Genomic DNA, 14,322 nt, shown 5'->3' with positions numbered 1-14,322 from the left:
ATTTTAAAGAAAATGTGTGTGGGTTTTTTAATGAATATATTGGTGTCCTCCCCCCCCCCCCCCCTTTTTTTAATTTTTTTTTACAGCAGATTATTTAGATCATATTAAAATATTTTTATTTTGACTTCAGAAACATTAAAACATTTTTAAAAAAGGGTTTAAATGTTGTTGAGCAATTCCATACTTAGCTTTTTTCATTGTTAGGCAGCTGACAGCTAAATTTTAGCATTAATCAAATGAGATCAATTCTTACAAATTTATGTGTTGAATTAGAATTTCGATTCTCAACAAGGTTATAGAATAGTGATGTATGTCATTTTGATGATACTTGTAGTTCAATAAATAGTAATAAAAACTAAGATAAGTCTAAAAATAAAAATTGACTGCTATTGACAGTGGGTGGATGTATATACGTACTTACGTACGTGACGCCTGTCTCGTACTAAGATCAAGAGTACACAAGAAATAAAGGTCAGAATTATTTCTTTACAACTTCTTTGATCGAGATGACACAAACGCCTCTCATTGCTTTAACCGAGAGTTGTTTCTGAGGATTGCTGCTTTGTTGAAATAGCTACAAACCTTTACAGTAAATATAGTTTAATTAATTGTTAAATACCGACCTTTTCAACTGACTGACTGACTGGAGAAATTGTTTTTGGTCAAGAATTTGTGGTATTTATTGGGTTTTTTTTATATGATACGTGTACTCATACCATGTACAGGTAATCTTGGGTAACAGAAACTGTTTGTTTTATATAACAGCAAAATAAGACATGAGCATTTTAAGGATTTATTACATATTAACATATAACATATTATTGTTCATATGGTTCAACATAACCGAGTTATTAATAATCATATGAAGCACACGTGTAATAACAAGTGTAATAGTGTAATTTTGGAAAGCGACATCATAACATAATGTTGCTTCTTCAGTCCTAGCTTAGACTGCATTTGAAATGTGACGTCATTTCATCATCTCCTTCTAGTTGTGGCTGAAACGTTTTGATTTGGATCTTGTTATTCAAAAAGAAAACAACAATACTAATATGAATAATAAAGAAATTATTACACTCGTGTGTGAGTCGTACTGAGTTTACGGAACTCGTGTCAGGATTCATGTATTACCCTCATTCTTGCTCGGTTAATACAAAAATCCTGCCACTCATACATACAGCTTAGCAAATACAATAGATGATATATAAATTGATTTTGCAAATGTATGTCAATATACCATGATATTTGCATTCCATTAGCTGGAAAATCTGGCTCGTTTTACATATATATGTATATTTTACACATACACATCCACCCATATCTGTATACTCACTGATATGACCACCCACATCCATCCATCCATCCACCCATCATTAGTGTGTTAAGTTTTTGATTGTTTAATGACACCACTAGAGCACATTGATTTGCTAATCGTAAGCTAAGTGGGATGTGAAACATTTGGTAATGCAGTTTTCCACAGACAGGCCAATACATAACAAGGCCTGGGATATACCAGTCATAATGCATTGGGTGCGATGGGGAATACCATATTAGAAAATGGTTCTCAAGGTGGCTAGACCCTACAACCCAAACACCTGGGGTAAGCACTCTTCTAACTAAGCTAGAGCTGTCTCCTTGGTAAAATATTAGAGGCGAGACATAGTTCAGTGGTAAAGCGCCCGCTTGATGCACGGTCTGTTGCTGATCCCTAATGTGTTGAGTGTTGAGTGTGTCATTAAATAAACAATTTCCTTCCTTGGTAAATTAAGAAGAAGAAATGTTTTATTTCATAACGCTGTCATCACATTTTAGTTATAGTTATATGGTGGTGGTTGGGGGGGGGGGGGGGGGGGGGTACATACAATGATACATGCATGGTAGTTAAGAGCCACAAAAATAATGAGACGGAAGGAAAACCTGCTGCTGCCAACACACTGTGGGCTACCAGGGCTTCTAAAATTGTTTTGTTTTTAAATCCACCAGCCATGGGATCAGTGATTTTAAAAATTACTAGCCATGATTAAAAATTCACTAGCCCTACTTTACATTAAGTTAATGTAATTTTACTAAATAATAGTTATAAAGAGGGAGATAGAGATTAAAAACACTAACATTGGGGGTTGGGGTGGGGCCAGGATATTCATATTTACAAAACAGACTTAATTGCAACATTTGACTTCTTTTTTTCACTAACTGTTGGGCATGTCAATAGTATTTATTTACTAGCCCAAAATTGAATATCACTAGCCATGGGAGTGGGACTACCATAATCTAGAAGCCCTGTCTGGCATGTCAATAGTATTTATTTACTAGCCCAAAATTGAATATCACTAGCCATGGGAGTGGGACTACCATAATCTAGAAGCCCTGTCTGGCATGTCAATAGTATTTATTTACTAGCCCAAAATTGAATATCACTAGCCATGGGAGTGGGACTACCATAATCTAGAAGCCCTGGCTACTCTTTCTATTAGCAGCAAGGGGTCGTTTATATGCACCATCCTACAGACAGCACAGCACATACATAGCGCTGGTTAAACAGAGAAATATTTGTAGTCCACTGGGCCCACCGCAGGCGATTGACCCTAGATTGACTGCGCATCAGGCTAGCACTTTACCACAGAGCTACTTCCCGGCCTAGTGAAATTAAAAGCTAAGCACGCAATGTGCTTGTTGTGCCTGCATATAGTAGGGTCACCTCAAGTTCGTGGTGGTCAAGACGGTTTTCTGTCTGATTAAATACAGAGCATCAGCTTGAGAAGAATTGATTCCTGAACATAAACATGCAACAGCTGAAGAATGGCATGCAAGTTTTCTCTTTTTCCTACATTAAATATTGACCATAATACCCCACAGCACTTACACATGTAGGCCTAATGTGTGATAAAAAAGACGTGTTTCATTTACTGACACTGCTTAATCAAGGAGTATTGAAAGGATATTGGAGGTAGATTTCATCAAGTTCCAACTTTTAAAAAAGGTCTTTGGTAAGTGTTAATTAAAATTCATATTACAAAAATAATCTTAAAGTATTTGATATGAATTGAAATTAAAATTAAATGTTAGAGAAGCTTCGACCCATGTTTTAAAGCGATAATAATTAACTACATGTGGTTAATGATGTAGGATATCAGCGTTATCTTTTTGAATGGATGTGATGTCCATGTGTACGTGACGTCACATGTCATACATCTGTGTTGCTAGTACATGTAGTCGAATATGACTCTTTGACTTTAGTTTTCATTTACACATGAGGCAAGACGTAGCCCAGTGGTAAAGTCTTCACTTGATGCGCGGTCGTTGGGATCGATCCCCGTCAGTGGGCCCATTGGGCTATTTCTTGCTCCAGCCAGTGCACCTTGACTGGTACATTAAAGGCCGTGGTATGTGTTATACTGTCTATGGGATGATGCATATAAAAGATTCCTTGCTGCTAATCGAAAAGAGTAGTCCATGAAGTGGTGACAGCAGGTTTCCTCCCCCAATATCTGTGTGATCCTTAACCATATTTCCGACACCATATAACCGTTAAATAAAACATTTCCTTCCTTCATTTACACATCTACCTTACTTTGACACCCAGTAGCCAATTGGTCATTCCGTGCCAACTCAACCAGATTCCCGGGTCACCATCTCCAAATTTTATAAAATTTCACCCATTTATACTTCCATACAAATAATGGACGCATGCAAAATTTTAAGGTCAAATTCTAATTAGTTTTGAAATTATGGTTGATCAAATGCAGGGCCCGTTGTCCCATTTTTGACATTTGCTACGTACTGTGTCAGTGATTTCGGGCACCTTTTGAATGCTAATAACTTAATTCGTTATAAAGATATCAAGCTGCAATTTGCTATATTAGCTAATTCATACCTGGAGAATCTATAATTGTACTCATTTTGTACATATCTGTCATAGTTTCTGACCTGGAGACCCCTACAGTTTAGTTTGTTATCATTCAGAAATGATATTTGTTATATTTTGGGGGACTATTCTCCCTGATTATTTATCATAGATACAAACTGTTATTTGATTTGAGGCACATACCTATAGATGTTTCTTAATGAGAAAGCTTATATGAATCAAATGTTTTATTAATGTGTAGTTAGGGTCCAAAGTTGAGAAGAAAAAATAAATTGTGAAAAATATACCTGCATACCAGGGGTGGTTTGACCACTTGGGCAATTACCCAGCATCATGAGCTTTTAACATGAGTAACTCATGTGCAAATGGATGTATTGTTTCAGCAGGGGTGTCGTTAAACATTCATTTATTCATTGCTTTATCCAGTCATCATAATTTGCCAATACAAACAGGGGTTGCAGAATAAATACTCTTTTATGCTCAGTTGTGATTAGTATCATGTTAAATGTAGACGTGCATGCAGTTTGCAATATGAAAACACACATTGTCAGAAACTAGGCCAACGTTTCATTCCATCAATAACTGTAATGCATGCAGTTTGCAATATAAAAACACACATTGTCAGAAACTAGGCCAACGTTTCATTCCATCAATAACTGTAATGCATGCAGTTTGCAATATGAAAACACACATTGTCAGAAACTAGGCCAACGTTTCATTCCATCAATAACTGTAATGCATGCAGTTTGCAATATGAAAACACACATTGTCAGAAACTAGGCCAACGTTTCATTCCATCAATAACTGTAATGCATGCAGTTTGCAATATGAAAACACACATTGTCAGAAACTAGGCCAACGTTTCATTCCATCAATAACTGTAATGCATGCAGTCCCCAATACTGATCCAGTCAGAAGGGACTGTAGGTTTCCCAAACTTTCCTTTCTGCAATGTCTCAAGATGTTGATCTCACATTTCGTGTACATGATAAAGCTGTTTGATTTGTATGGCCATTTAGTAGTAGAGTGATTTACCCAATTTTGACAGAGTTATGGCCCTTAAACTGAGGAAGGAAGGAAGGAAATGATTTATTTAATGACACACTCGACACATTTTATTTTATGTCAGACGTGGTAAAGGACCACACAGATATAGAGAGAGGAAACTCACTGTCGCCACTTCATGGGCTATTCTTTTTGACTAGCAGCAAGGATCTTTTATATGCACCATCCCACGGACAAAATAGTACATACCATGACCTTTGTTGCACCAGTTATGGAGCACTGGATGGAACGAGAAATAGACCTCTTTCACATTCCCATTGCGTATGTGCGCGAAGAGTACCGTCCCTTGCCGAATTGGACGGTATTGAGGCTATATACAAATTGGGGGGCATGGTCGACAGTTGTCATAAGTATCGTGAGTAGCTTCGTAAGAGCTGTGAATCTCTAGCGACTAACTTACATATTTTGTATAAGATGTTAAAATGGCTGCGAAAAACGGAATAGTTTAAGACCAAAAGTAGTGAAACATTTAACTTAGACGAAGTCTCTGGAACTGCCTGTCAAAGGTATTTTAACAACGCAAAATTAAAAGATTCATACAATAAAATTAACTTTAATGGAATGTGTTTTTTACTTTTAACAATTAGAATTATAGTTAAATACTCACGCAGATTTCCAGTGATGTTTAATACTCTAGATGTATCAGTATTTAAAATTTAATAAAATATGCCTCCCCTTTTCCATAAAAACCCCCAACAAAACCCCTAACTCACATAGACCTTTATCACAGCTCTATTTTCCCCTTATCATTTCATTAAAAAAGACAGTCGTACAACTAGTAATCAATGTTACATATCTATCCACAAATTATTTATTTATGTATTTATTTATTTATCTTATTTTATTTATTATTTTATTTTATTTTAGTTTAGTTTCACTATCATTTATATCAGATACATACAACTTCACTTGAAATAATATCTGATATTTACGAAGTTTTAAAACATATATGAGCCGTCACACACGAAAACCTACAACTTAGCATGACATCAGAAACCGAGTAAACGCGGCTCAAAGTTTGACATCACATGTAAACGCGGAAGTAAAAGTTGACATGCTGTTTGCGTTGTTTGTTTTGTTTACATGAAGATCAGTTTGAAGTAAACATATATCTGTATGTACAATAGTGTTTGGTTACTATTTTTTATCATATAATATCTTACATTTTCGGTGCAATCAAAGTATGTGATGTTTTTCAGATCACATGCTTTAAGAATTTGATAACTTTGAAAATTAGATGTAAATTAGTCGAGGTCTCGGCACTAGGTTTATTGACATTTAAGCAAAGGTACTTGGGTGACACTCCATGATTGACATATGCATTCATAGTCATCAAATAAAAACATTTTAATGACAATTTGACACTGAAAGCTGTCCAGCGTTCAGAAAACAAAAAACGTTAGGCATAACTTTATTTTGATGTAAGGACATCCAAAATGACGTCATTCGAATTTGACGTCATTTCCATAAAAAAATATACCACGCCACATATTCTTATGTCATTTGAATATTTAGTAATGGCGGACTGGAATTAAAGTTGCGTGTACAGTTTACAAAATCACGTATTAAGCTTGAGCTTATATGATAAACAAATTATTACCCTCGTGTATTTTGGTATCGTCAGTATCATATATTAGGAATAAAAATAATGTATTAACCCGGTTTAAAATATGGCTTTTACCCCCCCCCCCCCCACCAACTAGACTGTGACCCTCTACTACAGATTGTGCCCTTTCCCCTCCCCCAACTCCAAATATCATCCCTACAGGCCTGATTTTAATGTTTTATATACCATAGCTCAACTTTCATATGTGTCATTTAATTTTATTCCAAATACCAAACAAATTTTTTAATAACTTGGTGAAAAGAAATCCCGACAAGAATCCTGAATGTATTTATCTGTATAATGCTTTATAAATATTTAAATTATGTTAAATACAATAAATATCTGCATACATACACGCGTGCACACATTAATATTATTTCAGCCCATATCCGATATTTATTGCGTACGAATCCGAACCGATGCAGGGGTTCAAAAATCTCATCGCCCGGCGCCCGTGCCAAGTGGAATTTTCATGCTGGGCAAGTAATTATGTTAACTGCATATGCCCGATGACAAGTGACTAATTAACACCTAAAACTGTTTGTTTTTTTTTTAAATTTTGTTACAAATCTCGGTAAAACCTTTGGAAAGAGTTCTGATCGTTTGAGCATTTACATAGCTCTAAGGAGAACTAACCCTAACCCTAAATGCTGAAACAATCGGAACTCTTGCCAATGTGTTAACACCAAAATGGAAAACAATATGTTGAAAAGTTCAATAACAACTTTAGAGTTATTCCCCTTTTACTATCGACTAAGATCGGTAATTTCCACCACTGAACGTTTGACTGAATTCGTACAAACTTGGAAATAGCGTCCAATACGCTTTACAGCTTCTGTATAGGGGAATGTCCAAGTAACTCTCCATTCCTGAAAAATAATGGAGCGTTGAGACAAAACTGTGACTTCGCAGGTGTATTTTAAATAAAAATAAAATATACATGCCTTGTGAATGCAATCAAAATGTTTAATCCTTGCAAAAATGGTCATATTCAAATTATAATAGAGGAATCTACTCTTTGCAAATGAACGGGGGCGTAAAGCACGTTTATAATTTCCGAGTTCACTTGAACAAAGCATAAATATTATGAACTGTATCCTTATAAACGTTGCAAGATATTTTAGTTTAGAAATAAACCTTGTAGCAAAACATACTTAATGTTTTTCAGTACTTTGCAAATGTAAATCTACGTCCGTGTAAAATGAACGGGTAAGGTGAAGTTAGATTTCATTAGCCCTACGCCATAATCATGATGGTGCAATGCCCTCTAAGCATACATGAATATATATTTTTTCTTCTGCTTTATTAATAGTTTCTAACAAATAAAGTATGCTCAATAAATTAAAAATACATGGCTGCAATCGATGTACACCCCCTCCCCGGCTGTTGTTTACCATGCCTGCACTATTTAAAAACATTAACAGAGCTCATGTTTACTTTGAGCCCAGCCACGGCTGTTTGCAAAAGATTTTTCTCAGCTATGAACAGGGTAAAAACATCCCAGAGAAGTGTTTTGGGGCAGAGAATGTTAAATAATATACTTACAATAATGACACATGGGCCAGAATCCATAAACATTTTTCAACCAATGCCAGCCATAAAAGAATGGCTCACAATTGAAAAGTGTTCTCACCACATCCACGGCCACTAATACATATATCAACACAATAATTATATTGAGATGAACAAGTGGACACTACCAAACAAATAAAAAAATTTGAATCAACAAATGGACACTATTTAAAAAATAAAGTTAAAATCAACAAATAGAGAAGACAGTGGATGCTACTGGACAGACGTACATGTATACATTTAGTACTTCCTGGGTAAGTGTTGTAACCTATTGGCAAATTTCTGTATTTGTGCAATCAAACCAATTACTTTCAATATTATTACATTATTAAGCACTGTATTAAATTAAATAGGAGTAACACAATTGGTTACCTTTAGAAGTATGGGCAAGTGGAAAAAATATATGGGGCAAGTGAATATCTGATTGGCACTTGCCCTGTGGCAAGTAATGTTGTTGAAAATTTTTGAACCCCTGCGATGGTTTGTCGGGCGTTGACAACAAAATATTTTTTATTTCGTGATGAGCAATAATTCATAAATGTCTGCAATAAGTCTTGTTGGATGTCAACAGAATTTTCAGGTTCCCTACTGATAGAATAATTAATCATGGAGATATTCACATTCCTATTGCGTGGCCTCCCATTGTCCATGCCCCCTAATTTGTCCACAGGTCTATTTTTGTAAGATCTCGCATGAGTTTGCGATTTGTGTCCTCGAGTTACCCCGCAACCGGCACATGCGCAGTGGAATGTGAAAGAGGTCTATTACCCAATGGGACCACCGACAGGGATCGATCCTAAACCGACCATGCATCAAGCTGGGCTGCGTCCTGCCCTCTTAAACTGAGACGCCCATGCAGTAGGGGACATGTTGCTTTAGTAATATTCTCAGAATGCTTGTTGTTCATTTGTTCCTTCGTCCTGTTATTTCTCATCCATATCCATTCAAAATACATGTATGTCCAACTACACCTTTTTTTTCAAATAACAGTAATAGTTTAAATAAAATAGAATAATTTTAAATGATATACTGTGAACACATAAACAGCTGTTGTCCCATTGCTTAAAAAATAATAATATAATATAATATAATATATATATATATATATATATATATATATATATATATATATATTATATATATATATATACACACACATGTATGTATATATATATCATATTACTTCTGTGTTTTACATCTATTATTTAATAAATGTATGCAATGTACATGTACAATGTCACGTACATGTACATGTACATGTAGGTTGTATTTGCATTAATGCAACATCATATACAGGTATATTGTATATAATTATTTCATAACTACATTGTGTATTAGGCCATAATAAGTTAACTGTTAGATTTTCATCCAAATGATTGGGGTAAGTACTACAGAAAATCATGACAATTAAGATAGCTTCACAGTAACACTTATGCCTTGAAGAAATAATATCCATGCATAGGCATTTTACAGCTAATGCATAAGAAAGAAGTTTAATTTAATAAAAGTGACCTAGAAAATGGAAAGTTCCACAGCAGAATAAATGCTGCAAGAAAATAGAAAAGCGTCATTAACTTCCACGGCAAGTCTATCCTTGGGTGATGAGAGTGTTTGATTTGTTTTATTATTATTACCGGTATTAGCATCATCATTTTCTCAAGCATTCAAACCAGACTTATGTTATTTTATTATTTGTATTTAAAAAAAAAAAAATGATATCCCATCCCTCGTCTCCACTTCTTAAAATTAAACATGAATAAAAAATGTTGATTTTGTAAGAAAAATGTTTATTGACTCTTTAATAAAGCATATGCTGCATTATTGCCTTTGCCTCAGCTTTTAAAAGCATATGCTGCACTTATTGCCTTTGCCTCAGTTTAAACTTATAGTGCTACATGTATATGCTGGTGAAAATGTCCATTGTGGTTGGACTGTTAAAGGGACAGACCCTATTTTTAAACACTATCATAGTGGTGTATTTTTCACCATTGGAGCCATTTTTGATACTTGAAATCAAACATTACTTGCATTGTATTGTCTCGATTATCCATTTCCGTACATCCAAAGTGTTTCTGGTTATTCTAGTGTTTCTAGTGCCATTTTGTATATTTATATATGTACATGTATGTAAGATGTAATGATTATGAGGACGAGCTCTAAGGGTATTTCCCCGTTTCAATGTCACAGACTCTTTGCTTCACACTATTGATAACTTTTTCAGATGTGTTTGTAGATTAACCCAACTTGTGTTTATTTCCATGGGTTGAAAATAAGATCCGTGACTTTAATTGTGTGTATTAAATGTTTATTTATGTTCTAGAAGTAACTATTTGTCTCACATGATTGACTTAATGAGTATTGTAAATAGATTTCTTTTTAGACGGTTAAGTGACGTAGAGATGTGTAGGCTCTATAATTATATGCTTTTATGTACCTGTAACAGGTTTATGCATGTACATTGTATTGGAATAAAAGATATCGATAATTCATTCATTCTTTGTTATAGACATGTGTTTAGTTCAGTACTGTCTGTACCACGAATCGTTAAGTCCAGTCTTTGATCCAGTCTACATGTAGTTATACAACAGAGCTTGGGTCTGCTGCGTATATATCATTTTAATTTCGTTGTGGTAACAAAGGCATTTTAAACCTATACATTCAGTACCAGACAGGAACTATGTTTTCTTCGGGAAATACCTATTCTTAGCTGTAGGAAATACTCATTCATGCAGTGACATTCAGTTGGATGTCAGCAAAGGTAAGCAGTCCTAACTGAGACGTTGTAAAACATGCATTTTAAATAAGCTAAAATATACTGTTTTAAATAGCAACAAAACAGAAACACAAGTCAACAGAGATCAAGTGATAGCCACGTGACAGGTCAGGGTTTTCTTATTCTTATGGTGATAATAATTAAAATCTTTGTTGGTTTCTGTCTTATACCGTTTACACTTGCTTATATATTTGTACATACACATGTACCAGAAAATAAAAAACAACATAAACTCGACAATGTTGTTTGTCATACAAGAATGTTCAGCTTATGTGGTCATTCTCTCTGCTGTTTTTTGGTCACTAATATTAAATGGCTGTAATAGATAGAGATTTATTATTAAACAAGCATGGGTGTCGTGCTGATTTTACGAAACAAGTGTTAGTATTCTTGTATTGCCTGAGTGAGAGTAACACATGAATCGCGACTCAAGTTTCGTAAAATCAGTACGATTCACATGCGAGTGTAATAATTTCTTTATTATCCATATTTATTTAATTTATGAATAACAAGGATTATATCAAAACATTTCAAACCTAAAGTCTAGAAGGAGATGACGAAATGACATCATTTTCAAAAATGATGTCTTTTTGGTCATATGATGACGTCTCTTCCTAAAATTACGTTATTGGTTGGTCACATACTTATTTGTTATTACACATGTGCTTCGTATGATTATTATTAAGTTGGTTATGTTGAACCATGTGGATAATAAGATAATGTAAGCAGGGCTCGAACTTAATGACAGCACTGATGCCAAAGGCTGTGGTATGTGATATCCTGTCTGTGGGATGGTGCATATAAAAGATCCCTTGTTGCATTAGGAAAAATGTAGCAGGTTTCCTCTGATGACTGTGTGTCAGAATTACCAAATGTTTGATATCCAATAGCCGATGATTAATTAATCAATGTGTTCAGGTGGTGTTGTTAAACAAAACTTACTTTAAACTTTTTGAGCAGGTTTCAGTGTCCCTGCTTTAAAGTTGTTGACATGTGTCATTGTTCCAACACAGATACACCTGACAGGTAGTCAGTTGTTTGCATATATATTAAACTGATCAGGTGTGACATACACAATTTGCACGGTCTAGAGCAATCTATACTCTAGAGCATTTTATGCATAATAGGTTCTGCTTACAGATGTAAACTATTATACATGTATTTCTTCCTTTTGCTACAAATAATTACAATATGTTCTGTCTGAATTGAGGACATTCTGATAACACATTGTTGATCATGAGACATTTTTGTTTTCTGTTCAATTTTTTAATATTGGTAGTAAAAGAAAGGAATCTAATTTAATGACTGTAGCATAGTTCAGAGCATGTGTGGCTCTTTAGTGTGAAACATGGTATTTTGATATTTTGGGGTGTGTGGGGGAAGAGAGGTTGAGCTTTGAGAGAGACAGACATACAGACACAGAGAGTAAGAGAGAGAGAAAGGAAGAGTCGAAACCCACTGCTGCCACACATTCTTATTCTGGAAAGCAGTAAGTGCACAGGCAGGACAGTACGTACCATGAGTTTTGATACACCAGTCGAGGGGTACTGTTTAGAACGAAAACCCGTTTATGTGAGCCATACATTTTGTAGATTGGAAAGGAATAGGGTTAACTTGACATTGCTTTCCTTGAAGTACATGAACCTGCAGAACTTCTTTGTTTGTTCTTTGTTAGTTTGTGTGTTATGTGTACCAGTATCCCTGTAAGACAGTTTTACTTCTTTGAAGAGTGTGTTGTTAAAAATTGTTGAAATGCTTCAGCCTGTAGTTTGACCTTTGACCAGTGGCTTGATTGTGAGTCTTTGTTGTAGAACGTGACTGACAGAACTGGTTGGACTAGAGAACAGCTATTACCAGGAAGAGAAGACTGTAAACTTGATGTGTTCAGGAACCGGCTGTAATCCATGCTAGTCGGTGGGATGAACGTGCTGGCATCTTGTGCATGTAGTGGTGAGAGCCCTTAAGTTAATCTTAGTTAAACAACAAATAAACTTAAAGTTAATGTTTTGTTTATTGAGCATGCATATTGATTTATTAATCATCAGCTATTGGATGTCAGACATTTGTGGGATGAGCTTGGTGGCTTGTTGAGGATGTATTGGTGAGAGCCCTTAAATTACTCTTAGTTAAATAACAAATGAAATAGCTGTTAAAGATTGTTTTTGTTAATGACACCACTAGAGCACATTGATTTATTAATCATCAGCTATTGGATGTCAGACATTTATGGGATGAGCTTGCTGGCTTGTTGAGGATGTATTAGTGAGAGCCCTTAAATTACTTTTAGAAATTAAATAACAAATGAAATAACTGTTAAAGATCGTTTTGGTTAACGACATCACTAGAGCACATTGATTTATTAATCATCAGCTATTGGATGTCAAACATTTTTTAGATGAGCTTGCTGGCTTATTGAGGATGTATTGGTGAGAGCCCTCAAGTAACTATTGGTTAAATTACAAATAAAGTTAGTTTGTTTTGTTTAATGACCACATTGATTTATTAATCATCAGCTGGTGTGTGGCAAACAATAATTTTTAGTCTGCCTACAGCAGTTTTAAACCAGTAACATTCGCAACAAATAAACACTGATTTAAAAGCCAAAAATTATGCCTTAACCAAAGGTAGTGTATTTTATCCAGCAGCAAAAAAACCTACCATTGGTAAACAAAGTCCCTGTCCTATAGCAATTTATATTGCAATTATGACAATTGTTGTCAGTGCCAGTGTTAAATTCGAGCCCTGTTCTCATTCTGTATTTTGATTTTTAAAGAGAATTGCCATTTTGATTGTCAGAGGCCTGTTTTACAAACAATTCTTAGCACTAAGATCACCTTATTTGCATACCTCCATGTACTTCTTGCGCTTAAAGTGATCTTTGTGCTAAGATCACTTCATAAAAATGAGACTCCAATTTGGCAAAATGTTGTCTGGCTTTGAATACCATTGTGGCACACAGCCAGCTAACATTATTACTTTACAGGTGGCCTGATTCCCAGTATCTTACAATCTTATAGTGTTCAGAGACACTCAGATCAAAGGGTGAACTAATCAGTGTTACCGGTTAAAAGATTCATTCTGATTGCATACCTGTTACTAAGACTACTACTAAATAACCTAATGCACACCTGTGTACTTGTTCTGTTGAGGGTCATTTTAATTGAACTTATTGATCACGGGGCTATTATTTATTTTTTATTTTTAGTCATGACATCAGATTTTTCTTTCACTGTGAATTACTCACAACCATGTCCATAAGACGGTGAATGGTGTAAGTTAAGAGAATGAACACTCATAGGCTATTTCCAGTGAACATAGTGAAGGCTCCACGTGTTACATGCCAAACATTATATTTACACTTGTGAGCATGGGTTACTGTTAGTACACAGCTTGCACCCATACATACCTTTATAATATATTATATACATGATTAAAAGGTGC

The 14,322-nt window shown here is 35.0% G+C and overlaps 1 protein-coding gene across 3 annotated transcripts in view; it reads left to right on the top strand.

Moving 5' to 3' along the window:
- The window catches only part of LOC121380197 (ceramide glucosyltransferase-like), a 58,601-nt gene that overhangs the window by 23,446 nt on the left and 20,833 nt on the right, over window positions 1-14,322 (top strand). For 2 of the 3 annotated variants that reach the window (XM_041509024.1, XM_041509009.1), the window contains exon 2: window positions 12,693-12,831. The gene's annotated coding sequence lies outside the window, so the exon portion shown is untranslated. Of the gene's footprint in view, window positions 1-10,669; window positions 10,867-12,692; window positions 12,832-14,322 lie in introns of those variants that run through there. The other variant, XM_041509017.1, reaches the window with a different exon arrangement.

This window comes from Gigantopelta aegis, chromosome 2 (assembly GCF_016097555.1).
Source record: "Gigantopelta aegis isolate Gae_Host chromosome 2, Gae_host_genome, whole genome shotgun sequence".
NCBI classification, from domain to species: Eukaryota; Metazoa; Mollusca; class Gastropoda; order Neomphalida; family Peltospiridae; genus Gigantopelta; species Gigantopelta aegis.
The sequence above is the reverse complement of the archived record's forward strand: the minus strand, read 5'-3'. Positions and strand labels throughout refer to the sequence as shown.